A 26,855-nucleotide genomic window follows, 5' to 3' on the forward strand; every position below is an offset into this window, starting at 1 on the left:
AAATCTGAGAGTGCAAGGTTGAGATCTCCCACTATTATAGTTTTACTGTCTATTTCTTCTTGCAGTTCTCTTAACTTTTCCTTTAGAAAGTTAGATGCTATACCACTTGGTGCATATATGTTTAGTATTGATATGGCTTCATTATTTATGCTACCTTTCAGCAGGATATAGTTTCCTTCCTTATCTTTTTTAACGAGATCTACTTCTGCTTTTGCTTGATCTGAGATAAGGATAGCTACCCCTGCTTTTTTGGCTTTACCTGAAGCATAATAAGCTCTGTTCCAACCTTTTACCTTTACTCTGTATGTATCTCCCTGCTTTAAGTGTGTTTCCTGTAGACAACATATTGTAGGGTTCTGCTTTTTGATCCAATCTGCTATCCGTCTCCGTTTGATGGGATCGTTCATCCCATTTACATTTACAGTTAAAATTACTAATTCTGTATTTCCTGCCATCGTATTATCCCCAGATTATACTTTTTTCCCTTGACCCCCCTGATCCCCCTCCCCGATATTTGATTTACAGACCCCCCTTGTGACGCGCAACCCTCCCTCTTTTTTTTTTTTTTTATTTTAGGATCCCTCCCCCCTCCCTCCAAGTCCCTTCACTTATTCTCCTTTTCCTTTCCCCTTTTCCTCTCCCCCCTTTTAATGAGGTGAGAGAAAATTCTCTGAAAAACAAATATGTTAATTATTTACTCTTTGAGCCTCTTCTGATGAGAGTAAGATTCACACAATGATTCTCCCCCTCACTAAGTTCCCTCAGATATGGTGTATTTTCTATGTCTCTTCCTGGGATGTAGTTTCCCTCTTTTTATCACTCCTTCCCCTTTTTCTGAACCGACCTCCTTCCCTTTACCACACCCCCCTTTTTTTCTTTTATATCAGTAAAATCAAATTATCCTTGAGTATTTTTTTATATACCCACAACAGAGTTACAGTTCTCAAGGGTTCTGTTTACCTTTTTCTGTTTCTCTTCAGTCTTGTGGATGTAGATCAAATTTTTTGTTTAAGTCTGGTTTTTTTCTTAGAAACATATAGAATTCCTCTGTTTCATTGAATGACCATCTTCTTCCATGGAAAAAGATGCTAAACTTAGCTGGGTAGTTCATTCTTGGTTGCAGTCCTTGATCTTTTGCCTTTCGGAATATCAGGTTCCAGGCCCTTCTATCTTTTAATGTGGAGGCAGCCAGATCTTGGGTGACCCTTATTGTGGCACCTTGGTATTTAAATTGTTTTTTTCTAGCTGCTTGCAGGATTTTCTCCTTTGTGTGGTAATTCTGCAGCTTAGCCACAATATTCCGTGGTGTTCTTTTTTTAGGGTCTATTTCAGAAGGAGTTCGATGAATTCTTTCCACATCTACTTTCCCTTCTGTTTCTATTATCTCTGGACAGTTCTCTTTGATAATTTCCTGTAAAATAGAATCTAGGCTCTTTTTTTGGTCATAGTTTTCTGGAAGTCCAATAATCCGCAGATTATCTCTCCTAGATCTATTTTCCAGGTCTATAGATTTTCCCAGTAAGTATTTGACGTTGTTCTCCAGCTTCTCATTTTTTTTGTTTTGTTTGACTGATTCTTGGGTTCTCTGTGAATCATTCATTTCTATTTGTTCCATCCTGACTTTTAAGGAGTTATTTTCTTCTTTCACAGTTTTTAGTTCTTTTTGTAAATGCCCAATTTCGTTTTTAAATGAATTATTTTGCTCTATTGAGTTTTTTTCCATTTCCCTAATTTTTTTTTTTTGAGAATTATTTTCTTTTTCCAATTCAGAAATTCTATTTTCTTGAGACTTTTTTATCTTTTCCAATTCAGAAATCCTACTTTCCTGTGTTTTTTTAACCTTTTCTAATTCACTAATTTTGTTTCCCTGCATCTCCTGTGAATTCTTTATTTTTTCCAACTCCAATTTCAGGACATTGTTATTCTCTATCATAACTTCTCTTTCCTTTCCCCATTTTTCTTCGATCTCCCTCAATTTCTTAAGAGCTTCTTCTAGGAGAGAGTTATGTGATGGGGGGCAGGAATCGTTCCCCTTTAGGTTGTTATCTGATTCTCTGCTGTCAACTTCCTCGGGGTTGGACACCCGCTCTTTCTCTGTATAGAAGGAATCTATGGTTTTTCTAGCTTTTTTGCTCATACTTAGAAAAAATCTTTTGGGGTCTGTCCCTGGGGTAGGAAATTATTTACTTCTTTACCAGCTTCCTCCCAGACCGGATGGATGCAGCGGCTCCTGAGCCTGAGCTAAGAGAGAGCTCTGGGAGAGAGTTCCCCACCCCCTCCCTGGAGGTGCCTCAGAGGTGATTAGCACTGCTGTGCTTCGAGGGCGTAGAATAGTAAAGACAGCACGAAGCCCAGCCTATGTGTCCGGGTGGGGAGTGGGTGTCTGCAGCAGGTGACGTAAGAAGCCCCTGCGCTCAAACTGGAAGTGTCTGCCAGAAACCGCGGTCCCTAGTTCAAAGGTTCCGCTTCTCTGGGACTTCCTGGAGCTGAGTTCCACTCCCTCCAGCTAAGCTAGGCAGTGTGTGTTGCCTTGGGCCGTATCCACCCACTTGTCAGTCTCTTAACTATTCTCAGGAGGTAGCTGAGGCCACACCCCCTGGTGCCGAGATCTGTGCCTGAGTCACCCCCAGGATCGGGGAAAATCTAATCTGAGTTTTAAAATATTTTGGCTTTCTCTTCTGAACTGCTAAATAATTAGCAGAGAAGAGCTAACAGCCTGTGCCAGATTCCTTTACCTCAGTGGCTTCTCTGATCCCAGAGCCCCTCCCAGCGCAATGGGCGCAGTGTGCCCCTACCCCACCGTCTGTGCTGGTCTTTCTTATTCCTCCCCTGAGAACTGACCTTTCCTGTTGAAACTCCAGATTCTCTTCAGCTGGTAAGTCGTGCTTCCAGTCCTTGTGGTATCTATCAGTCCTGAGCTAATTTTGAGACTTAATTTATCTAATTGGTTGTGAGGGAGTGAGGAAGTTCACTGAGTCGTGTGTTTCCTCTCCGCCATCTTGGCTCCGCCCCTCGGAAGTGGATATCTTCAACATAAAGAAGATCCAACTCACTTCCAGTTGATCAATGATGGACAGAGGTAGCTACACCCAGAGAAGGAACACTCGGAAGTGAATGTAAATTGTTAGCTCTACTGTCTATCTACCCAGGTTACATGTACCTTCGGAATCTAATGCTTATTGTGCAACAAGAAAATGGTATTTACACACATATATTGTATCTAGGTTATATTGTAACACATGTAAAATGTATGGGATTGCCTGCCATTGGGGGGAGGGAGTGGAAGGAGGGAGGGATAATTTGGAAAAATGAATACAAGGGATAATATTATAAAAAATTACTCATGCATATATACTGTGGAAAAAATTCTAAATAAAAAAAAAAAGAAAAGAACCATGTCCATTAGAATTGATCATCATGTAATCTTATTGTTGCCATGTACGATGATCTTCTGGTTCTGCTCACTTCACTCAGCAACAGTTCCTGTAAGTCTCTCCAGATTTTTCTGAAATCATCCTGCTGATGGTTTCTTACAGAACAATAATGTTCCATAACATTCATATACCATAACTTATTTAAATATTCTCCAAGCATTGGGCATCCACTCAATTTCTGGTTCCTTGCTGGGGCTGCTATAATCATTTTGCACATGTGGGTCCTTTTCCATTTTTTAAAATTTTTTTGGGGATTCAAATTCAGTAGAAACATACCAGAGGATAGAGATAGTTTGATAGCCTTTTGGGCACAGTTCCAGATTGCTTTCCAGAATGGTTGGATCAGTTCACAACTCCACCAACAATGTTTTCCCACATCCCCTCAAACATTTATCATTATCTTCTCCTGTCACCTTAGGTAATCTGAGAGGAGTGTAATAGTATAAGGTGATATTTATAAAGCATTTTGCATAATGCCTGGAACATAATAGGACTACATAAATGTTACTTGAAGAATAGTCCTCCTCTTCCTCCTTCCCCTTCTTTTCCTTTACTCTCTTCTTATTCTTTTTGTTTTTGTTCTTCTTATTCTTGCTCTTGTTCTTTTTCTCCTCTTCCTCCTCCTCCTTCTCCTCTTCCTTCTCTTCCTCTTCCTTCTTTTTTTTCCTCTTTCCAGAGATTGGCAAGAAAGTTGAGGGTTGATATGGACAGGGAATGGGAACTTCCATCCACAGCTTCTTCCTATTCTTGGGATTATAGCTTGAGAGTGTGAGAATGGCCATGTTGGAGGAGAGAGCAAGGATCTTCTGACCTTGTAGAGAAGGGGAGTAGAGATTGGGAGATGGTGAAGGCTATCTATCTCTCAGAGAGCTGCAGAATCTATTGAGATGTCAAGGTGAGATGGTGACTACAGAAGAGATAATGGCTATCTATTGTTTCTAGCCCAGAGTATAAAACTTCTCTTCTTCACTCTTCAGATCCATTTTCCTTATTTACTTGCTTATTTGTTTCTTAGTTCTGCAGCTTCTAGGAAGAAAGAGAGTTACTCTTCCTAATGAGGTCCTAATTTCCAATGTTTGGAAATTTCATGCCTAAATTTTGCCTTAATTCCTATACTATTAAAATCACAATTAACTATTAATTAATTAAACCACAATTAATTAGATTTCACAATGCTTGAAGGACTTGGGGGAAGGGTGGAAGGGAAAACTAAAAGGGAAAACATATTAATGACCTTTTTTGTCTAGTTGTCATTGGCTGGGGGCACATATCAAAAAGATAAAGAGAATTTATTGATTATTTTAACAACTCCCTAGAACAGAGATAATCATTCACCTAAGGTATCCTCTAGTCTTTTAGGATTACATTGAGTTATTAATCACAGTGGATGGGTTAGGCCATGCTTAACTTCTTGGCCATTTGAAAGGAACCATGTCTCCAAAAAGGAGAAGTGTACAATGGAGTGATTGTAGAGAAAAACCACACCTTCAAGGAAGGAGTGAGTCATGTGAAAGTTCTGCCCATAGAAATATTTATATGTGGGGTCAATCCCACGTAGGATTGCAGCCAACCCATAGAATGATGAATTCCTTGAGAGAGTATAATAAAGGACCAAGGACAAACACTTATAGTCAAAGACTAAAGATGGAAGAAAAGAAGGAATAAGAGGAACAAATTCAAGAAGTAGGAAGAAAATCAGGAGAGAGTAGTGTAAGGAAGAATGCTTCATTTTTTATGTTTTTTAAAAAGTTGATGCTTTCTATTGTTACATCTCATTCATATCCAAATATGTACGTCCTTCTTCTCAGAAAGCTATCCTTTACAACAATGACAAAAAAGAGAGGGAAAACAGCAGTTCAGAAAAAACAAAACAAAAATCCCTCTAATATCAACTATGTCTGATATGAATGTGGTATTTTCTGAAGCACAGAGATATATTTTCTTCATTCTTCTCCATGGCCAATCTTTGTCATTGTGATTATGCAATATTCTTTTTATGTCTACTTAAATTTACATTTCTTGGATTGCCATTGAGTATGTAATTTTCCTGGTTCTGCTTATGTCACTCTATGTCAGTTCACAAATTTGATGTTTTGCCAAATCTTGTCATTTCTACTTATGCTAGAAGATTAGAAGACCTGAGTTCAAATCCAGCTGCAGATATTTACTAGTGGTGGTACTCTGGAAAAGCCATTTAACCATTTGCCTTAATTTCCCCATCTGTAAAATGAGGATTATAGCAGCACTTAAGGAAGGATCAAAAGAGATGTTTGTAAAGTTCTTCACACAGTGCCAGGCTTCAGACAGGTGCTATATAAATGCTCATTCTCTCCTTTTCATATACTCTAAAATTCAGATACATTGGCATCCTTGAACAGGTCATCCTGCCTTTCAAGCATTTTCACTGGTTATCCCCCATATCTAGAATAATTTGACTCCTCTTCTCTGTCTTTTAGTTTCTTTGGTCTTTAAGATACAACTCAACTCCCATCTACAGGAATCCTTTCTCTATCTCCCTAACTATATGTATTCTTTATATAACTTCTATGGACCCAGTTTTTTGTTCATTATCTCTTCTAGAAGGTAAGCTCCTTGAGGGCAGGGATTGTCTTTGCCTTTCCTAAAACAAGTACTTAATAAATAAACTCTCTCTAAATTCTTTGCACTTGTTTCTTATGGCACAGAAACAGTTCATTACTTTCATGCAATTCATTACAATTCATTTGGCCTCTTCCCATTTGGAAGACATCTGTTTTATTTTCAATTTGTTGCTGTCACAAAAAGTGCTGCTGTGAACATTTCTGTAGGGAGGACAATATCTCAAGGAGAGGATGATCAGCAGTGTTAAATGATGTATCAAGGAAAAGAAAGATGAGGGCTAAAATAAGTCAACTTCTTAAAAATGAGAGCTGTTCGAGAGTGAAATAGGCAATCTCAGAAGGGACAAGATTCACCCTCACTAGAGGTCTTCAAGCAAAGGTTGGTAAAGTTCCAGTCTGCTAACCAGGTGGTCCAGAAAAGCTTTTTGTTTGACTATACAGTAAGAATTGGGGGTTTCTTCAGAAGGCACAAACCAACTAGTTCCTTAGCCATACTTTTCAGCTTTCTGTAAGTGTATATCAGCTCTTAGTTTGACTCCTTTGCTGATGTCTCTCTGGTTAGATGTAGTCCTGTAAAAAAAGGCTTTGGGACTATATGTGTCTCCATGTAAAATGGCCTCTCCTCTTTGCCTTTGGATTTGTTTCAATTTAGAAAGAATTAAAAGCTATGATCTTGTAAGCTTCAAAAAATTAGGGGAGTGAGCCACCTAGGTGTATCAGGAGATTGGGGAGTTGGGTCCATGATGAGTTTTAAAGTCAGTCTATCACCAATATCCCAATGATCAAAGAGTAACCTTCAGGAAACAGACTTGGGTGGATGAAACAAAGACTCATCTGGCAATGATGACACATCTGGATGCTAACTTGGTGGGATTAATGCTATGTAGGAACCATGCTAAGATTGAACTCACTCTCTCCAGAAATCAAAATTGCATAAAGGAGAATATATCTCTGAGATGTGGGAGGAAAATACTGTGTTCTGTTCTTGCCATATCTTCATTAATCAAATATTTCTTTGTAAAAGCTAATTGGTATTAAGTGATGAAAAAGAACTGAGACACTAATTAATGGTGGCTAACAATGGGGAAATATGCCCAGGATAAGGATTCCAGCTAATGAAATTGAAAGGAGTTGCCCCAATCCCTCGTGTATCCCCAGAATCGTGAGGGGCCTAAAACCAGAGTTCCTTGGCTCTGGGAGCATGTCCAGAGCATGCTTGTTCTATCTACATTGACGGTCTGTGCTTTCTTTCTCCCCTTCATTCCTCCTTATCCTAAGCTCTCTGCCACATTAGAATATTCATTCACACTAAGGTAAAAATGACTGATCGTGGCTTTGGCCTTCTGAAATGTCTATATTCCATTAAGGGACAAAGTCACAATTTAGAGAGAGAGAGAGAGAGAGAGAGAGAGAGAGAGAGAGAGAGAGAGAGAGAGAGAGAGAGAGAGAGAGAGAGAGAGAGATGAATGAAGTCATCTGACCTAGGCAAGGCTCTTTTCCTTTTGATGCCTTCATTGTGGGGAATTTAGAAGAAATGTGAGATTGAAAGGGGTAGAAAGAAGAATAGATCATTTTGATAGTGACCCACTAATCCATTTTGCTTAGATTTGATGAACTTGGTATCCTTACCTAGGTTTGGAAGTTTCTGTGTCTGATGCAGTTACTGCATTTTAAATAAAGGCTGAATTGACTACAGTGGAAGGAGGAAAAGTTTCATAACCAGTAATTTTTCCTTGGGGAACAGTTGCTCCATTTTATTAGAAACAAACTGTTTCTGCTGTGTCTCCAAAATATGTGCAGTGGTCCAGTAAAAGGAGCCCAAGGCAGAGATGGGAAGCTTCTTATCACTCCTCAGAGCAGGGCCCCCTACTCTTCCCTCTCCTCTGACATCTTGAAGAAATGTGTTACAGCAGAAAAAGGGAAAACATTTGAACCAGGCCTGCTTTCTTGGGCTGAAGCCATCTTCCCTAATCAGCATTATACACGGCAGCTAGGAGGTGCCCTAGTGGATGGAGTGCTGGACTCATCTTCCTGAGTTCAAATCTGATTTCAGACACCTACTAACTGTGTGCCCCTGGGTAAGTGACTTAATCCTGTTTGCTTCAGGATCTCATCTCTAAAATAAACTGGTGAAAGAAATGGCAAACCATTCCAGTATCTTTGCCAAGAAAACTCCAACAGACTCATGGAAAGTCAGATATCATTGAAAAATGACTAAAAACAAATAATAATACATACTTAATAGTGATATATAAGATAGGGCAAGTCACCTAAAAGGTTCCTGAATGATGCAATGACTAGAGAGATGGGCCTGGAGTCAGGAACATCTGAGTTCAAATCCAGCTTCAGATGCTTCCTAGCTGTGTGAACCTTTATCTGCCTCAGTTTCCTCAACTTGAAAAGGATCACAATAGCACCTACCCCCAGGCTTGTTGTGATGATCAGATGAGTCAATATTTGTAGAAAGCTTAGCATGTAGCCTGGCACACATTTATTAAATAAATACCTTGTTTCATTCTTCCACCTTGATTAATCTTTCAAGGTCAAATCCAATCCAATTTTCTTTTTTTATTTTTTTATTATAGCTTTTAATTTTATATATATATATATATATATATATATATATATATATATATATATATATATATATATATATATGCATGGGTAATTTTACAGCATTGACAATTGCCAAGCCTTTTGTTCCAATTTTTCCCCTCCTTCCCCCCCTCCCCCAGATAGCAGGTTGACCAATTCATGTTACATATGTTAAAGTATAAGTTAAATACAATATATGTATACATGTCCAAACAGTTGTTTTGCTGTACAAAAAGAATTGGACTTTGAAATAGTGTACATTTAGCCTGTGAAGGAAATAAAAAATGCAAGCGGACAAAAATAGAGGGATTGGGAATTCTATGTAGCGGTTCATAGTCATCTCCCAGAGTTCTTTTGCTGGGTGTAGCTGGTTCAGTTCATTACTGCTCTATTGGAACTGCCAATCCCACTTTCTTCATGAAGTTTTGATAAAGACATTAGACTATCCTACAGACCACTTGTACAGAAGGAAAAAGGCAATGGATTAGAGAGAGTGTACAAACTTTCCTTAACTACCTACTCTTGAAGTAACCTTTTCCTTCATTGTACTCTTACAGTGTGTCTTGCTCCTAAAATTTTAGGTTTCTTACCTTCACCATAGACAGCACAGTATTTGTGATAAGGACAACTGTCATCTCTGTGTCACATTATATCCTCAGAAGAGGTGTGGAATAAGGTAAATCTGATTTTCTATTATAAACAATGACTTAATGTGGGTTATGCTCCTGACCTGATAAGACCAAAGGAGAGCAAGTAAAAATATAGTTGTCCGGTGTTCTGTGAATCTGATCAAGATGGTTTGAAACTGGTAATAGAAAGGGAGGGAGAAAAGTGCTGCCATATATCTGCCACACCAGATACTGCTGAAAATAGCGGCATAAAAGAGGAAGAATAATATCAGCAGAAAGGGCCATTAATTCACAGGAGACAATATCCAGAAGAAAGGCAGCAATAAAACCCAAGGCCTCAGATGTCTTTTTACAAATGCTCTGAGAATGTGTAATAAACAAGGTGAACTAGAAATCTTAATGTAAGGCTTTGAATTTGACCTAGGAATTGCTGAGATTTGTTGGGATCAGACTTTGGCTGTAGATAGAAATTGACTCTGGGAAGAGGCATTTTATTCAAAAGGGACAGAATACAGAAATGGAGTGCTATAGCAGCATTGTATATTAAGAAGATATGTTAAAACAGGGAAATTGGAACTGGAGAGGAGAAGCATGGTGAAGAGAATGTAAGGTTATGAATCAATGGAGTTCAAGTCAGAAATGATGTTATATAATACAAACTGACTCTTGAACCCCTTCAAAACTCAATTCCATACCATCTCTTATATGAGAACCTTTGTGATACTCTTCCATAGTTAGGGATCACCACCAAAATTACTTTGAATAGATTTGCATTATATAGATTTTATTTTTACTTTTCTAGATATTCCATTATTTGCTCCCAGTAGAATGTTGTTTTTTCCAAATAGAATGTGAGAGGGGACTGTTTTGCTTTATTCTTTTTATCCCTAGCCCTGATATCTCACCTGATACACAGTAAATCCTTAATTAATGCTTGTTGAGTTGTATTGACCACGTCTTTAGAAGGAAGAATTTGGGAAACAGATCCTGGACCTGGAACCAAAAAATGATAGAGTGAAAATGTTAGCTTTCAATTAGGCAAACATCTGCTGGTGCTCCCTTTTGGCTAAAAGCAGAAGAAATAATAAAATGTGTGACTCACCTTAATGAAAATTTCATATTCCAAAAGGTAGAGGAAGTGGCAAGGACTTTTGTTGTGCTTGACCTGCTTTTGACCAATCAGGAAGAATTCCTGAAGGAGAAATAATAGGAATCTTTGGGTAGGAAGGATGTAAAAGGCCACTTTATTATAGAATAATTTGTGAAGGAGAAAATTGGTCAGAGTCTAATGTGTGCTCCAGATTTTTTGAGGGTAAGTGGAAAATTTAGAGAAAGGATATGGGTTGTCTTGACCTAAAATTTACATAGAAAATTGACCCAGAAGGGATGAAAAAAGTCTCAAGAAAGACCCTAAAAGACACGATTTCAATAAATAAAAAAGTATCTTTCCTCTTAGACCATCCATCTACACTATAGCATATTTGTACCTAGTTATTTACTTGATGTCTTCTCCATGAGAATGTAAGCTCCCCAAAGGAATAATATCTTATGCTAGTAAAAATATGTTTGTTGACTGACTGACTAAATACTCAGAAGATACTTCTACATGAACACAAAATACCCAGTTTTATTTCTGTATCATAGGAATATTTAGATTTCACATGTCTTGCACTTGTTAACAGGTAGCCAGATTCATATGATATTCTAATGAATTAGTTGTTCAGTCATTTCAGTTGCATCTGATACTCTTTGTGATCCCATTTTCTTGGGAAAGATATTGGAGCAGTTTGCTTTTTCCTTCTCCAGCTCCTTTTATAGAAGAGGAAACTGAGGCAAACAGGGTGAAATGACTTGGCCAAAGTCACACAACTAAGTCTGAGGCCAGATGTGAATTCAAGGTGAATCTTCCCAACTTCAGACTCAGTCCTATATCTTCTATCCTATTTAGTTGCCCATATTATAATGAATACATTTGTATAATCAAATTGGAGACCCAACTTAAATAGGAAAAAACTGTACTAGAAGTGTGAGCAGAGGCTTATAATTCATGTGTATTAAGGACTGAGATACTTTGATAAATAAAAATGTTTGGGACTTTTGTTAGACTGGAAATCAGTTAAAGGAGTGAGAATATTACTGTAGGAGAGATTTTATCTTCTTTTCTGTAGGAGAGAATATTAATTGGGTGGATTGAGGCAGCTTGAGATAAACTGGAGGCACGACACAGATTGCTGTGAGAAGCTTCAAGGCCCTGGTAGGAGCTTCCCTTTGACCTTACACATTTGAGGTTTTTCTTTATACCTGATACCTGAATAAAGGGATTCATCCAATCAACATTCTCTAATGAATGATTGATATCATCAGAGTCAGCCTTCTTAAATAATCACATTGCTAAGCTACTGAAATTGTGGACAGAGAGATGGGACAATAGTAGTAGTGGTCATGGACTAGCAGAGAACTGGGATGAGAGTAAAGAAGGGGAAGGAATGGGGAGCTCCAGAGAGAGAGGCTGATATATGAAAGATCCTTAGCTCAAAGGGTCAGACCTTTGATGTCATCTAGTCCAAACTTATTTTATGAATGCTGAAACTGAGACCCAGAGGAGGAAAGGGACTTTTCTAAGACCACACAGCTATTCCATGGAAGACTCAGAAGTCAAACCTAGTTCCTCTGATTATAAATCCAGCATTCTTTCTACTTTTTCACAAGGTTTCTAAAACTGAAGACTCCCCTTTTCCTTCTACATCCATTGAGACTGTTGTACTAAAAATTAGGAAAAATAGTTCTGAAACTTGGGGGAGAGAAGAATTTAAAGAAAAAAGAGATCATATGTTTTGTTTTAATATTTTATTCTTGTTGGTTAAGAGACCTACTCTTTATTAAATGTTTATAAATCTTATTGGTTACAGGAAGTAGGAAGGGAGCAGAATCTTTGGAGAGACATATGTCAAACTGCAGATGTTTCCAAGGGCTTTAATCTTGGGTGGGGAATCAAGGCATCATTGAATGACTATTGAGGAAAAGATTGAATTGTGTTTGGATGAGTTCAGAATTAAGATTCTTAAGTATTAATTTACTAATTATTCTTCTCTACTCTAACTACTAAAGATTAAAATTTAGTAATAATATTTAGTAATGATTTAGTAACATTTAATAAAAAATAGAAGATTTTTTTCTGTGCTCTAAATAGTCTTTCTTCTTTGTAACTATATTCTGCCTTAGACACATATTCAGTTCTGGGAGCCATATTTTACAGAGAAGAATTTAGGAGAAGATGATGAAAATCTTTCTATTCATGCAAATAAAGAAACTCAGAATATTTAGATTAAATAAGAGAATACTTGGTTGGTGGGTAGAAATGAAATAGGCATGTATATGGCACCTACTATGTGCCAGACACCTCCTCTAGCTCACTGGCTATCTTCAAGTTTGTGAAGACAGACCCAGCAAAATGGGTGAATGAAAACAATTTGTTCCAATGACCACAAAGGAGGAGGAAGCAGGTGGTTTGGAGTGTCTTGAGCTTGGTTGGATGTGTAAGATGCCAAGGTCAATCACTGCAAGCCATCATCAGTCTCCTTGATTTTTTTTTTTCCATTGAACTTGGAAAGAGTAAGACTGAGAACTGTGTGCTTCTCTTAAATCCAATTAATACATGAATCAAGACATCATCTGGTGATGTGATTGGTTCTCCAGGAAAATGAAAGACCATGTGCCTAACAATAACCATGTGCTAAGGGCTTTTTATAAATATTATCTTACTTGATCTCATTAGATATGATAACTGTCTTCAACTTTTTCAAGTGCCTTTAAGGGAGAAAAGGGATTAGAATTATTTTCTTTGGTTCCAAAAAATAGGATCAGGATGTGGAAGCCACAAAGAGGCAAAATTAGGCTTAATGTCGGGAAAAATTCAGTAGCTGATGAAGCGCAGCCATTTTATTTCCTTCTACTCTGTCATCATGGCTCCACGTCCCCTCCAATCTTATTTGTCAGAAAGGCTCTTGTTCATGGAAGTCCATGGACTCTACTTGGCTGAGAGGTAATGCTGGGGGCTTGCCAAGACCCTTCTGATTCTCAGTCGATAGAAAAGACTTATCTCTCCAGTTCTGCCCCTCTTTGGACCTCAGTGTTTCTCCTAAGGGGGCTACTTTATCCAATCAGAAATGCTGAGCCCCAAATTATGAGAAAGTTTTCCAGGCTGAATTTGCTTTAGTCTTTTTTATACTAATAGAAATAGAGAATATATAACGAAACATTTTGGAAACATACTTGTAGCTCCTAGACTCACACTGCCCCTTTGCAGTATTTATTTAGCCTTCTCCAAAATCAGAAGTTCTAGGAGAAATATAATTTAGTGCCTCACTTCCCCAGATTTGTTTATTCTAAAGAAAAAAATGTAGGAAACACAATATGATTCCTAACTGATATTCTAATGAAAGCATCTACTAGAGCCAGTTAGAAAAGGGCTTAAGGACACCTTATTTGGGTCTTGGCTCCAAGATGTGGTGCAGATTTGGTAGAGCCTTTCTCCTTCTTTTCCTTTACTCTCTTCTTGTTATTTTTGTTTTGGTTCTTCTTGTTGATCTTCTCTTCTTCCTCCTTCTCTTCCTCTTTCTCCTCCTCCTCTTTCTCCTCTTCTTTCTCCTCCTTTTCCTCTTCCTTCTCTTCCTCTTCCTTTTCTTTTTTCCCCTTTCCAGAGATTGGCAAGAAAGTTGAAGGTTGATATGGACAGGGAATGGGAACTTTCATTCACAGCTTCTTCCTATTCTTGGGATTATAGCTTGAGAGTGTGAGAATGGCCATGTTGGAGAAGAGAGCAAGGATCTTTTGACCTTATAGAGAAGGGGAGTGGAGATTGGGAGATGGTGAAGGCTATCTATCTCTCAGAGAGCTGCAGAATCTATTGAGATGTCAAGGTGAGATGGTGACTACAGAAGAGATAATGGCTATCTATTGTTTCTAGCTCAGAGTATAAAACTTCTCTTCTTCACTCTTCAGATCCATTTTCCTTATTTACTTGCTTATTTGTTTCTTAGTTCTGCAGCTTCTAGGAAGAAAGAGAAGCCCTGTTACTCTTCCTAATGAGGTCCTAATTTCCAATGTTTGGAAATTTCATGCCTAAATTTTGCCTTAATTCCTGTACTATTAAAATCACAATTAACTGTTAATTAATTAAACCACAATTAATTAGATTTCACAATGCTTGAAGGAATTGGGGGAAGGGTGGAAGGGAAAACTAAAAGGGAAAACATATTAATGACCTTTTTTGTCTAGTTGTCATTGGCTGGAGGCACATATCAAAAAGATAAAGAGAATTTATTGATTATTTTAACAACTCCCTAGAACAGAGAGAATCATTCACCTAAGGTATCCTCTAGTCTTTTAGGATTACATTGAGTTATTAATCACAGTGGATGGGTTAGGCCATGCTTAACTTCTTGGCCATTTGAAAGGAACCATGCCTCTAAAAAGGACAGAAGCTTCTATGCTCTATACTTGTGTGCTCACTGTGCTGTTATCATCTGGGACCTCTGCAGCTAACTCTGTGCTAGTGGAACAGAGGGATATAGCCTTGCACTAGTCAGATATGGAGAGAAACTCTTCACTCAGGTTATCATCTTATCTCCTCTGACCATTTCTACCTCGATCTTCTCTCTGGTATCTTCCTTTTGGCCATTGCATCTGCCACATTTCTGCTCTGATTTGCTTCTGGCTTCTTTCTGTACTGACATGGTAGTTCTCCCTCCACTTCTCTTTCTCCCTCAGTTCCCTGTTATATCAAAATGGACACCCAAGGGACACTGCTCACACATCTGCTTAGTTCACCTGTGGAAATTTCATATCTGGAAAAATGGAGAACCTAGAAGCTAGCTCTGATTATCCTCTCATTCGATTTGACTAATTACTTCAGATACCAGATCGTTCTCTGGCTATGTGCTAAGCCCACTGCAGCTCTACTCCTTCTGCACTTGGGAGAACTTTGAAACTATAATAACAGTCTCTTCCTAATGGATGCTGTGTGGCTCTGAATCCGAATATGTCATGGGGGAGCTTGGAAAAAGGCTTATTGTGTGCTTTGAAAAGTGCTTTTCCCAGAAACTTTCTCAGTGTTTTAAAACAAGTGAATTTAATGTGCTAAATGTCTCTGATGAGAATCCATACTCTACTTAGCCAACGAACCAAGTCTTTTAGCTCTAATAGGAATAGAGTATCTAATGGAACATCTTTTGCAGAGTGGGCCAGCTGTCCCAGAGCAGTGATAGAGGGGGAAACCTGGGGAAGGTCTCATACAGAGGCAGAATGGTACAGGGAAAGAGTGGTGGGGGAGTCAAAGGAGTCTTATTCTGTTACTACTTGTGTAACACTGAACAATCTTCTTAACCTCTCTGTTCTTTATTTCTAAAATTAGGGATTGGATTAGATGACCTCTGAGTTTCTTTCTGAATCTACAATAATGAACAAGATATAGTTCCCTGACTTCATCTTTTCCTACTACAAAATGTCTGTCTTTTTCACCTGCCTGTCACAATGTCTAAAATTCCCTCCCTGTTTTGATGCTTCATTACATTGGGAAAAGTACTCCTTACTCTTTGTCATCTCAAAATCCTTTGGGGTTTTCTTGGCAAAGATACTGAAGTTGATTTACAATTTCCTTTTCCAGATCATTTTACAGATGAGGAAACTGAGGCAAAATGGGTTAAGTAACTTGCCCAGGAACACACAGATAGTAAATGCCTGAGGCCAGATTTCGACTCAGGTGTTCCTGACTCCACACATGGTAACACCTATCTGTCTTCTAGTCTCTCTAAGTTCCTAATTTTTTTTTATTTAAAAACATCCTATATATTTCTCAATGTATCCTTACCCACATTTTCTCAGAGAGAACCACTTATGATGAAGAATTTTAAAAAGAGGAATAATCAAATTCAGCAAAATCAATCAATATGTCAGGAAAGTTTCACAATATGTAGTATCTCATGCCCATAGTTCCTTACTTCTACAAAGAAGGAGTTTCCAAGTTCCTTTTAAGAATTCTCATTGTGCTTTGAGGGATTACACATTTGGTCCCTAACACTGACTAAATAAGAGTACTTAAAGATCATCTAAAAAATCATCTTCCTGAGTTCAACTCTGACCTCAAATACTTAGCAGCTGTGTGGTCCTGGACAAGTGACTTAACCCTGTTTGCCTCATCAACAAAATGAGCTGGAGAAGGAAACGGCAAATCATTCCAATATCTTTCCCCAAAGCCCAGATGACCATTTATCATGTGTGTTGTGTAAAGGTTTGGTCAGCTACAGTCACATATACTGTGCCTTTACTCCAACATAGTGATGTCATTTTGGTCTTCTTTGAGAAGGAAGGACAACAACCAATCAAGAAAAAATAGAATTGATGTGATGATCTCTGAAGTCCTTATGCACACTGAAGGTCTGTGATCTCTGCCACCTCTCAAGGTGGTGTATAACTATAGGGGAATGAGCAGATGGAATGAGGAATATAAGATTGGGTTTCAGAAATGAGAGATATTTGGTATTGGACAAAGATGACAGAAAAAGATAATGATAAATGTTGGGGGATACAGGAAAACTAAGACACTAATGCATTCTTAGTGGAGTTGTGAAATGATCCGATCATTCTGGAGAGCAATTTAGAACAATGCCCAAAGGGCTATAAAACTGTATGTATCATGCCCTTTAATCTAGCAGCATCACTACGGAGTCCATATCCCAAAGAGATCATGAGAGAGGGAAAAGGATCCTATGTGCAAAAATACTTGTAGCAGCCCTTTTTGTATTTGCAAGGAACTGAAAACTGAGCGGCTGCCCATCAGTTGGAGAATGGCTGAATAAGTTATGGTATTATTGTTCTATGATAAATGATCATTTCTATAAATTTCTGTAAGAAATTATTTCAGAAAAGCCTGGAGAGATTTATTTGAACTGATTTTGAATGAATCAAGCAAAACCAAGAGAATTTTGTACACAATAACAACAAAATGTGATGATCAACTGTGATAGACTTGGCTGTTCTTAACATTATGATGATTCAAGACAATTTCAATGGACTTGAGTTGGAAAATGCCGTCCTCATTCAGAAAAGAACAATGGAGACTGAATGTGAATAGAAGCATAGTATTTTTACTTTTTATTTGTTCATTTTTTTCTTTCTCCTGTTTTTTTTTTTTTTCTTTTTTGGTCTGATTTGTCTGCCACAACATGACAAAGATGGAAATATGTTTAAAAGAATTGAACATATTTAAATTATATCAGATTACTTGCTATCTTGGGGAGAGAAGAAGAAAGGGATAAAAACTTGGGACACAGTTCTTTACAAAAATGAATGTTGAAAACTATCTTTACATGTATTTGCAAAATAAAATACTATTAAAGATTTAAAAGTTAAGACAATAACACCTTCATTAAAACAATAATAGCAGGACCATTTCTGGTTAACTTCCATTGAGTTGAGAGTGAGATTATAATAATTAAAATCATATATTTATTTAAAAAAAGAAATGGGAGATACCTTAGGGACCATCTAGTCCAACCACCTTGTTTTATAGAGGTCCAGGGAAGTTATGACTTCTTCAGAGTCACAGATAGTGAGTCTCAAAGATGAGATTTGAATCCAGTACTCTAATGACAAAGCCAGTTGTTTTTAGACATTTTAGTTATTCTCATGGAATAAGGAAAAGCTACTGTGCTACCATAGAATTCAGGGCCCCTGAGATTATTTTAAATGCTTCTGAAACAAAGCCACCTCTTACTTATAGGTAAAAAAAGCATCTGTATCCCCAGCGCTAGGTGCTAGCTACCAGAGGGGTGATTTTGCATTCATGAATGTCTTCAAAGTATATCTCTCTGTTCTTAATGGGATTAGTCCAGTGGGGCTCGTATGCTATTTATCCAGTTAGAGGCTCGATATAATCAAATTTGAGAGCTCTTGCTGCTGCCTTTACCAGGCAAAGCTCAATAATAATTCCCATCCTTTGTTAAGGGCTAGTAGTGATACTGGCAATCCCATAAAAGTCATTGTTTTTGAGTTTTCTTGGCTAAGAAACTTGGAAGCTGACATCAAATCTTGCTGAATTAGAAAGGTGAGTATCCTTATTTTAGTGACTCTCTCTGAAGGCTCTACTTGGACACTTTCAATGGCTCCTCATCAAAGAAGTTTAGATTTCATCAGTTGGCATTCAAGACTTTCAACTATTTCAGCATGTGTTTCTCTTGTGTGGTATGGTTTTAAGGTGATTTGCATTAGAATTGCCACTCTGCCTCCTGGGTGGTTTTGAGCAAATCATTTGACATTTGGTCCTCAGTTTCCTCATCTGTAAAATAAGGCTGTAGGACTAGATGACCTCGAAGGTATCTTCCAGGACTTCAAATCAGTGATTCTCTGTTTCTGCCTTTTCAGCCTTGTCTCATAATCAGGAATTCAGCATGAGCAACAATATTAGTTTCTGGACATAATTGTATCTGCCTTACAGGATTGTTACAGCGAACATGCTTTCCCTCAGTGTCAAAGGATTATATTAATTGGAACTATAAGAGACCTTTGAGACTATCTCCTCCATACTCCTCCCTTCCATGCATTCTGGTCATACACTAGTCAACATGGATTACTTGTTATTCCACAGAGAGAAATCCTCATACCTTTCCACCTCCATGTTTTTTTTTCTTCCCCATACCGTTTGTTGTTCATCCTTTGTTTTGTTAAAGGCTGGTTATTTTTTGATTTTGTATGAAATGAATTTAAGGGAGACAGATTCATCAGCATCAATCTCTTTCAGAGTCATCAAAATCTAGTGACAGGATAAAAGTCAGGACTATTGGGGATGGCCCCGATGCAGTAGATGACTTTGATGTCTTTAATGTGTGACCAAGATCTAAGCACTCCACAGGATCTGCTTCAACTACTTTTATGATCATTAAAATGAATTGTTTTCACACACCCATTTCTCCAGGGCAAGTCTTCAAATGCACAAACACCCTGATAACTCATCAGTGAGTTTGAGACCCCCTGGGTTAGCCCCCTCTGTTAAGATGCTTTACTAGAATGCACCTGCTGTGTATGCTACAGCTTTTTGGAGTCACAACTGAGAGTTGGGTGAAAGGTAGACGCCAGCTATTCCCTGTCCCTAGAAATTCTTCCCTCTGACCAAGAGCTGATCATTAAATTTTTAATGTGAGCATTTACAATTTGGAAATCAGCAAATGCTACAAATCAGGGCTTGATTTATTGTTTTGTTGATTGAATAGACTTAAGAAAGTGATAGAGAAAATGTGAATAATGTCAGATTGAAAGGTACATCCATGAGTTTTCAGAGTTACTTGTTAAACATTTATCAGCACACCCCTGCCTCTTACCCAATATGTCTACCAGTTGAAATCTCATCCTTTAAGTTCCAGCTCAAATATCACCCTCTCCATGAAGCCTTCTCCCACTTTTAAATTGCTGTAGATTTTACACTTTTCTATTTTGCTTATTATGTTCTCCTGTTTAATTACAGTTTTTTAAGGCTCTCAAGGGAGAGATGGGTGACTGGCAAAGGAGATGATCTGGTGGAATGAACTCTTCTGAGGTCTCTTTTCCTTCCAGATCTAGGATCCTATGACCCTGCGTTACTGGGGGAAGTGGTCCGTCCATTTGCATCCTTGTATTCTTCTGGGCTGCTGTCCTACCTCCTTTTTACTTATCTTTCCCATCAATGAGCCTTGTTTTGGAGTTGTCCAAATATCCATGAGGTGAGTAGTCCCTGGTGGAAATCTCATGGTAGGCTGAGCGTGGGAACCTGATGCTCAGAGAAATGGGGCTCTGTGGCTGAGCTGGCTACTCAGAGTGGGCAAAATAGAAGGTGGTACAAAGATTCAGCTTACGGGCTCACAGGTGCTCACTGATTCTCCAGGTTGCTAGAGTGCTCAGCACAATCCCAGGATCCTCCTCTCCTTCCCTGCCCCAAATTAACTCCCTGATCTGATGATCACTGTCCACAGGACATCTGAGTGACAAACCCATCTATAACACATGGCAATATTTTACTCCAGCCTCTACTTAGAAACCTTCAGTTAAAGGAAGTCAGAAGTCTGCTGCATCCCACTGGAATGATTATGTTTTAAGTGCAAGCATTTATATTTTGGAAATTGACAAATGCTACAAATCAGGGCTTGATTTATTGTTTTGTTGATTGTCTAATCTGAAGAAAGTGATGTAGAAAATGCTACCCTCCCAGTTGTTAAATATTTACTAGCCCACACACTCCTCCACTCCCTCAGTCTTTTTATATTTGAGTTTGCTTGGTATTGAGAGGAAATCTGGAATAGTGGATAGAAGGTTGACCTTATAGGTGAGATCTGGATTCAGATCCTGTCTCTGACCCCCCCCTGGCTGGGTAGTCCTGGCAAGTGATTTGACTTCTCCTTGCCCTGGTTGTTACTTAAGATCAGAATGTTAAGACTAGGGACTTAGAGATAAGGATGATGAAAAAACAGATCCGGAATAAAGTATTAATAAAGCCCATGTGATGCCAAGGGGATTGATTTTAAAATACTTGGGAGGACATATATGAGCTGATACAAAGTGAAATGAGTAGAACCAGAACATTGTACACAGTATCGGCAACATTGTTACAGATGATCAACTTTGAAAGACTAACTACTCTGATCAATACAATGACCTAAGAAAATTCAAGATGTGTCTTTTTTTTCCTGAAGTAATTGGGGTTAAGTGACTTGCACAGGGTCACACAGTTAGGAAGTGTTAAGTATCTGAGACCAGATTTGAACTCAGGTCCTCTTGACTTTAGAGCTGGTGCTCTATCCACTATATCACCTAGCTGCCCCAGAGGTCTTATATTGAAAAAATGTTACCTACTTCCTGAGAGATAAAATTCGAACTCTGAGTAGATTAAACATACTTGCTTTTTATTTTTCCCTTAATTTTTCTTGCCCCCTTGCAACATACTGATCTGGAAATGTATTTTGCACAACTTCACATGTATAACTGATATTGTATTGCTTTGTCTTCTTAATGGGTGGATAGGGGCTGAAGGGAAGGAGAGAATTTGGAACTCAAAAATTTAAAAAAATGAATGTTTAAATAAAGTATAATTCTAAGCAAACATAAAAAGAGAAAATCCATCTGACTTTCTCAGAACTATCTCCATTGGTTTTTTTCCCCTTTATCCGTCTATCTTTGAATTCCTGAACAGCACAGAGATATATTCCTTGATTTAGACTTGTAGTTGGAGGGATAGTGCCTTACATAAAGGTATGGGGGGAGGGAAGGCATCAATAATGTGGATATAGATAAATTGACCTTCGAAATTCTTTTATTAGCAGAAATATGGCTGATTATCTATTTCAGATTCTCGGAGTCCTACATATTCCCACATTAATGAGGTTCTATAATAACATATTCCAGGTTAATCAGGCCTACGAGAAATGAAAATTCATGGATTTATTGACTCTTTTGTGAATAATGATATAATTGCAACACATTTTATGCTTTTAAAAGCTTTTTTTTCACCAACTATCCCATTTATGTTGTGAAAGTCAGTGTGGCTTAGAGGAAGAGGGGCATCCTTTGATTCAGAAAGATCTGTGTTCAAGTCTTCCCTCTGATATAAACTAGTCATGTGAACTTATTTAACCTCTGAGACCCCCAGGCCGTCCAACTTCCAAAGGCTATAAAAATTGGAGGTGAGAGGGATGTTAGGTGGTGCCATGGTGCACAGAGTACTGATCTTAGAGTCAGGAAGACTCATCCTGATGAGTTCAAATCTGACCTCAGATACTTACTAGCTGTGTAATCCTGGGAAAATCACTTAACCCTGCTGCCTTACTAAAATAAGTTGGAGAAGAAAATGGCAAAGTCCTCCAATCTTTGCCAAGAAAACCCAACTGGGGTCACAAAGAGTTGGACACAACCAAAAAACAACTTAACAACAACAATAGCCCATCCTTTTAGGAGAGTGCTCCTTTCACTGTGCTATTTACTATGCCTCCTTTGGGAGCTCTTTGTAAAAGATAAGGGATTCTGAAAAAGAGAACAGTTATCATTATCATTATTATTTTTATCCTTACATAATGAAAACATTAGTTCAATGTCAAATCATGAGTTATTCTTTCTTCTCTTGAAATTCCTTGTTTATCTCTTTACAATACTTACTATTAAAGTATACTGCAGAGTCCATCTCCCCTTCCCTATTTAAATTACATATTGCACGATAATATTAGGGACAGTGCTTTTGCGTGGAATCCCTGCTCCCATCTGAAGTCAGCTAATTTTTTTTTTAACCATCGATTTTAAAACATTCTGCTTTAAGATATTTTGCATCTTTCTTATTGAAGACCGGTTCACTCTTATTCACTGATATCTTTTGTTTTTACATCATCTAAACTTTCCACTGTATCAGGAGCAAATAAAGTTAAGTCAAGAAACATTGAATCGGTACTTATCATGTGTCAGGTATTGTATTAAGAGTTAAGGATGCTCCCAGAAAGACTTTAGTGAAATAAGAACTTTTTTAAAAGGAAAAAAGGAAAAAAGAAGAGAAAATAACCAGCAAAATTGATCTATCAAACTATCTATCTATCTATCTATCTATCTATCTATCTATCTATCTATCTATCTATAAAAGACAAAGATTATATGCAATGTTTCAGCCTGATGGACCTCTCACATGTGCAAAGGAACTCAAGAGGTATTTTCTCACAAGCTATCTGGAGTTACACTTGTTCTTTGTAGTTTTGTAACATCCATTTTCATTTATTTTGTGGTTGGCCATTATTTGTTTATATTAGTGTGGAAGCATACTTAAGAACCCCAGACATTTCTCCCTCCTTAAGCTACATGTTACAAAATTGCATTAGCTTTTGTTGCTGTTATTCAGTTATTTCAATAATGGCCGACCTTTTGGGTTTTTTTTTTTTTTCTGGCTAAGATACTGGAGTGGTTTGCCATTTCCTTCTCTGGCTCATTTTACAGAGGAAGAAAACCCAATGGTTAAGTAATTTGCCAATGGAAGTTTGAACTCAGCTTTTCCTGACTCCGGGTCTGCTTTTTTATTCACTCGTCCACCAACTTTACCCATCTCCAAAACAACCCTCTATGACTTATTATCTCTAAGTTCTCAGGAAGTTGTTTCTAGCTGTGTGACCCTGTACAAATTTTTATGCCTCGGTTTCCTCATCTGTAAAATGAAGGGGCTAGCCTTGATGATCTCCAATTTCCTTTTTAGTTCTGGTTTATGTTCCTCTCTGGACTTCACTTTCTATTGCTATGGCTTGCAGAGCATGGCAAGTTGGAACAGCCTATACTCACACGACAAAGAGGGAACTGCTGAAAAGAAAAGAATTTCATTAAACAAACATATGATGGAAAAAGAAGGCGGACCTGTCACCTCGCAAGAGTAAGGGATAACTGGTATATTTGGGATGCCCTCAAAATGTCAGGAGAAAATGATCATAGCCTCCAACATGTCAGATGGCCCCACTGCAGCACGCGTAGGGAGTACACGGATGAGAGTGGTGTGGGATGAGCAGGTATGAATGGGGAACAAGGGGAGGACATATCTGAATCAATGGCATCATTGACTTATGGGGGTGTCTCATGATCTTAGATGCTATGATTCTGTGACATGGAGGAAGAACATCTAAGAATGGGGAAAGATAGAGTGTCTCTTTATTAACTGAGCTTGTCAGTTTGGCATATAGGAGAATAGAGAAAGGGTACTTGAATTTACGAGTATTTCTGCATGACTTTGTGCTCATACCCAGCACATGTTATTTTTAGGATCCTCTCAGACTTTGGAACTGCTATTAGCGATGGGACAGGAGCAGAGAGGGCCTGTATTCCTTCTTGCATACGGGGTGAAGATGGTGGGGCCTGTGAATTTGTGGGCTCCCTCCAGGAGGTGTATCACCCTCAAGGGCCTGTCAGAAAATTCTGCTGAGAACAGCTCGGGCCAAGCTCCAGAGGAAAGGAACAGTAAATAAATCATTCTACTCCTGTGGAGACTTCCAATCCGTGCTGTGGCAATGGGATTCCTATGACAGAATCATTAGTTATGCCCCCATTTTCCTTCGGGATACAGAAGAAATGCATTTATCAAGAGGGGCCCCTCTGTCACCCTGAATGGTGATCATCAGGGGAGCATACAAACACACCCGTGAGCCCATGCAGACACATTATACACATACAAGTCTGTACCTTCCCTGAATCATCCTCCTGGGAGCTGATAAACTACATACTCTTTCCTCTGCCAACTATATATATATATATATACATATACATATATATATACATATACATATATATATATATATATATATATATATATATATATATATATATATATATATAGAGAGAGAGAGAGAGAGAGAGAGAGAGAGAGAGAGACTTCCCAGATATATTCATACATTCAGAGTTCATGCTGTTCCTTTCCCCTTTGATGACCTGAAAAAGAAAATATTTCCTTGTTCACATTTATTAACTCTGGGCCCTTAGGCATGCTGCTTAGGACTAGGACTCTTCCATAAAATGGGGATAATTATATCTTCTCCCCATCTAAAAAGGGTTGCCATATGCAGTTGGAAGAGGGCTAGATTTGGAGTCAGAGAATCATGGGCTTGAATACTGACTTGGCTATTTATTCCCTATGTGATCTTCAGCAAGTCATTTAATTTCTCTGAGCATCAGCTTCCTCTTTATCAGATGGGCCTAGCTGGATTCTGAAGTGATGTGTACTTTGTAATCTTCAGAACCTGCATAAACACCAGAGATTACTAGTATTATCATCATTTCATTTGGAGGTGACATTTACTCCTCACCTTCCTTGTGGAGGATGTAGGGAGAGAGTGCAGAAACTAGATGTCCTAAGGGTCCTTCCTTTTTCTAAATCTATGATTCTACATCCCTTTTGGGGTAGGTGCTTCAGGTATTATTATATTCCCATTTTATAGATGAGGACCCAAACTCAGAGAGAAGGGAATTTTCCCAAAGTTAAATCATTGGTGTCAGAGGTAGGATTTAAATCTAGGTCTCCTGGACTCAGGACATGCACCCTACCCACTATGCTAAGTCAGACAACAAACACATATTTAGCACCTACTATGCATGCTAAATCCTGGGGATAAAAGTAAAAGTATGTGGAAAGTTTAGCCTCCCAGAACCCACTATCCTTATTCCTTTCTATCTCCCATCTTCACATCTATCAGGCCCCAAGAAGCAATATTTTCTAGGTCTGTTAAGGAATCAGGATATAGACAAAATCAGAAAAAGGGTATCAGGGTGGATAGCATTCTGGGAAGATGATGAAGTAGGTCAGAAATGTCCAAGCTGTCTAGATTTCCTCCCCAAAGGAAAGAAAAAGAAAGGGTTATTAGAAATATAATTACATTCCACCTTGACCAAAAGTAGTGCCAAGGAATCAGAAAAATCCTGAAATTCCAGTTATTTGGAATTTTATCCCAATTTTATCTCTAGGCCTTGACATTGCCTTGTCCCCTGTGAAGATACTTTTAAAAGAACACAGCTAAAGCAACCTGGATGGGAGAGCTGGCCATCAATTGCTGAGGAATTAAATATGTATATTCAGGGGGTAATTATTTACACATAAATGAGTGGCCAAATGAGCTGGAAATTGATCTGGAAGATGGATGTATAATTAAAAAAAAAGTACACTTACTACACATGAAACGTGTCCCTTCCTGAATTAATTGCTTTAATTTTAACAGATGTGCATATAATTAGAAGGTGTCGGAGCTGAATCGGTCAGCATTTTCCCCACCTTGTCAAGGAAAACTGTCATTCGAAAGATTTCTCAGAATCCCAGAATCAAATAGTTGGAAGAGTTATTCAAGGTTATCTCATACAACGCACATTTGGAAAGAGTTCTCCATCATAGCATGACTGATAACCTATCATCCTGTCTTTGCTTGATGACCTCTAGCAAGGGGAACCTGCTTGCTCTCAATCCTTAGGTAACCCAGTCCATTTTTGGGCCGTTTTTTTATACCTTCTACCCACTATCCCTGATTCTACCCTCTGGGGCCGGAGAAATCAAGCCTTCTCATTGCAGCCTTTCAAGTATATGAAGACAGCTGTCGTGTTGTAGTCCTTCTCTTTCATAAGTTTTTCCCCGGTTGGACACCCTTAGTTCCCTTAAACAATCAGGCAGAATAAAGAGCTATGGACAGTGGTTAGATGGAAGTCAATTTAGCCTTGATCTCTGGAAATACTTTCCAGACTGGAGAGTTGTTCAGAAGGAAAATTAGCTGCTTTGAGAGGAATGGACTCCCCCTTATCAGAGGTCTTCAGGAAGAGACAAATGGCTAGCTTTTGGTGATACAACATAACCAGGATTTCTTTGGTAGAGAATCAGACTGAATGGCCTCTGAGATGACCTTTCAATGTTAATTGACTATATGATCCCTAGGTGCTATGGACTCAATGCTTTCTTTGCTGATTGTCCTTTTCAGAATGATTGCCAGCTTATCTCTAGCGAGAAGAAATCAAGGCAACAATAATAACATATAACAGATAATATTGTGTATATTCTGTTCACAATAATAATAATAAATTTACTATGT

This window comes from Sminthopsis crassicaudata, chromosome 1 (assembly GCF_048593235.1).
Source record: "Sminthopsis crassicaudata isolate SCR6 chromosome 1, ASM4859323v1, whole genome shotgun sequence".
In the NCBI taxonomy this organism is placed as follows: domain Eukaryota; kingdom Metazoa; phylum Chordata; class Mammalia; order Dasyuromorphia; family Dasyuridae; genus Sminthopsis; species Sminthopsis crassicaudata.